This window comes from Suricata suricatta, chromosome 3 (genome assembly GCF_006229205.1).
Source record: "Suricata suricatta isolate VVHF042 chromosome 3, meerkat_22Aug2017_6uvM2_HiC, whole genome shotgun sequence".
In the NCBI taxonomy this organism is placed as follows: domain Eukaryota; kingdom Metazoa; phylum Chordata; class Mammalia; order Carnivora; family Herpestidae; genus Suricata; species Suricata suricatta.
This window is the reverse complement of record NC_043702.1, coordinates 53,673,584-53,675,885: the sequence shown is the minus strand read 5'-3', so window position 1 is coordinate 53,675,885 and position 2,302 is coordinate 53,673,584. Positions and strand designations below refer to the sequence as shown.

Sequence of the window (2,302 nt, the reverse complement as noted above, 5' to 3'; positions counted from 1 at the left end):
GCCAGTTACACATACCATTGACCCAGATTGTGGTAGAGTGAATCTGGTAAGGCATAAAACTGGAAAGCTATGCATCTTATTACTAAAAAAAAAAAAAAAAAAAAAAAAAAAAAAAAAAGTGCTCCATTTGGGGTGACAGGAGGAAAGGAGATAGCTTTTCAAGTTGGGTCACGAAACCTCTTGCCCTTGAAAAAGAGGGGCCACTGGATGGCCACCAGCCCGGTGAAGGCGGGATGAGAGCGCTGGGTACTGTCACAATTTCTTTTTCAAATACAGTTTCCTTATTAAAAAGGCAGGCTCTCATATTTCAAATAGAAAATATACAAAAGAGAGAGGAGGAGAAAACAAAAAAACACCTTACTACCACCACTGCTTACTAATTTCTGCAGTAGCTTTCCACAGTTTTGGGAATTAACTTCTAAATTCAGGGAGGAATAATAACCCTTGAAAATACTCTAAGTCACTTGGTGATGGAACAGAATGTTGCTTCCTCAGTGGAGCAGCTAAGGAAGTAGGTGTGTTTATAAGCCACCTTATTTAAATGCAAACAAACAAATATAAAAGGTTCTGATAACACTAGAATCACAGTCAGCATGACTAGATACTCAACCCATGGAAAGCACAGTGGGGAAGGAGCAAAGACAGAAGGAGAGAGAATCTTAAGCAGGCTCAAGGCCCAGCGCTGAGCCCAATGCGGGGCGCTCAAACTCACCAATGGTGAGATCATGACCTGAACTGAAATCAAGAATCTGACACTGAACTGACTGAGCTCCCCAGGCACCCCAATGTCTAAATATAGAGTCCTGAAATTGAAATTGCTTCCCAAGAGATATGTGCATTTTTAAAGCCTTTGAATATACTGGGTATTTACTGTTTTTATATCTTAACTGTGTATGTACTCTAGGAAGCTAACAATGAATGTAGCTTATTTTCTGGGGTGGGACACTCCTTCAAACTTTTTTCATGTCTAGATCTGCCTCATCTTCCAAAATGGGGAGTTCCCAGCACTAGGCTTGTGGGAGTAGAAGCATGATCCACCTCCTTCCAAAAACTGGAGTGAGTCATTTATCAGCTTTCTTGTCTCCACCCTTACATCCTTTTTTTTTTTTAAGAGGTAGAATTCAGCCTAAGGGTTCCACTGGATTGGAATTGGAAAGAGGTATCTGTTCTAGGTCATTCTTGGTTCCAGATTATAATTTATCTCATCTCTTAAAACAACATTCTTAAGATAAACCCTTACCTAAAAGCTAATTTAAGATACCTTAACCAATTTAACAAACTACAATGAAATCTCCACAAGTCTATGAAACTATCAGCAATAAAAATGGCTATTTTAGAAAATAATAATGACCCTCTCTCACTCCCGGCCATCTTGGTTGCTGCTCTTGGTTGGGGCCATCCCACACCGAAGGCAGGAAGATGGTGGCTACAAAGAAGACAAAAAAGTCACTGGAACTGATCACTTCTAGGCTTCAATTCATTATAGAAAGTGGAAAGTATGTGCTGGGGTGTAAGCAGACTCTGAACGTGGTCAGACATGGCAAAGCAAAACTGGCCATCTTTACCAACAAGTGCCCGGCCTTGAGGAAATCTGAAATAGAATACTATGCCATGTTGGCCACAAATAGGGTGGCAATAATATTGAATCGGGCACAACGTGTGGGAAATACTACAGAGCATGCACATTGATCCAGGTGATTGTGTTATCATGCCAGAAGCATGCCAGAACAGCCTGGTGAAAAGTAAACTATGTGGGGTGACTTGGAGGCTCAGTGGGTTAAGCATCTGACTTCAGCTTAGGTCATGATGTTGTGGTGAGTGAGTTCGAGCCCCATGTCGGGCTCTGTCCTGACAGCTCAGAGCCTGGAGCCTGCTTCAGATTCTGTGTCTCCCTCTCCCTCTGTTCCTCCCCTGCTCATGCTCTGTCTCTGTCTCTCAAAAATAAAGATTAAAAACATTTTAAAACAGATTATTTAAAAAAAAGAAAGTAAATCACATAAAACTTTTCTTTAATAAAACCAGTCAGAGCTTGTTTAAAAAAAATAAAATGAACGTGTGATGGATGGTTATTTTGGTGGTAAGCTTAATGTGAATTCTGATAGCTGGGAAGATTGCCCATCTAATTTGAGTTCCTTTCCCTTTGAAGACTGGATGGTTTTCACAGACAGTCTTGGGACACAAAGAAAATCCAGCACAGGGGACAGCACACACACATACGCCACCACTCACACTCCGCTTTCTGTTCCTCTTGCTGTCGCTACTATCATCCCACCATCATGAAAGTCTAGCAATGCTTTTAAAA

The 2,302-nt window shown here is 41.1% G+C and overlaps 1 pseudogene; it reads left to right on the top strand.

Moving 5' to 3' along the window:
* Positions 1-1,419: 1,419 nt before the first annotated feature.
* LOC115286459 lies at positions 1,420-1,746 on the top strand (annotated as a pseudogene).
* The last annotated feature ends 556 nt before the right edge of the window (positions 1,747-2,302 follow it).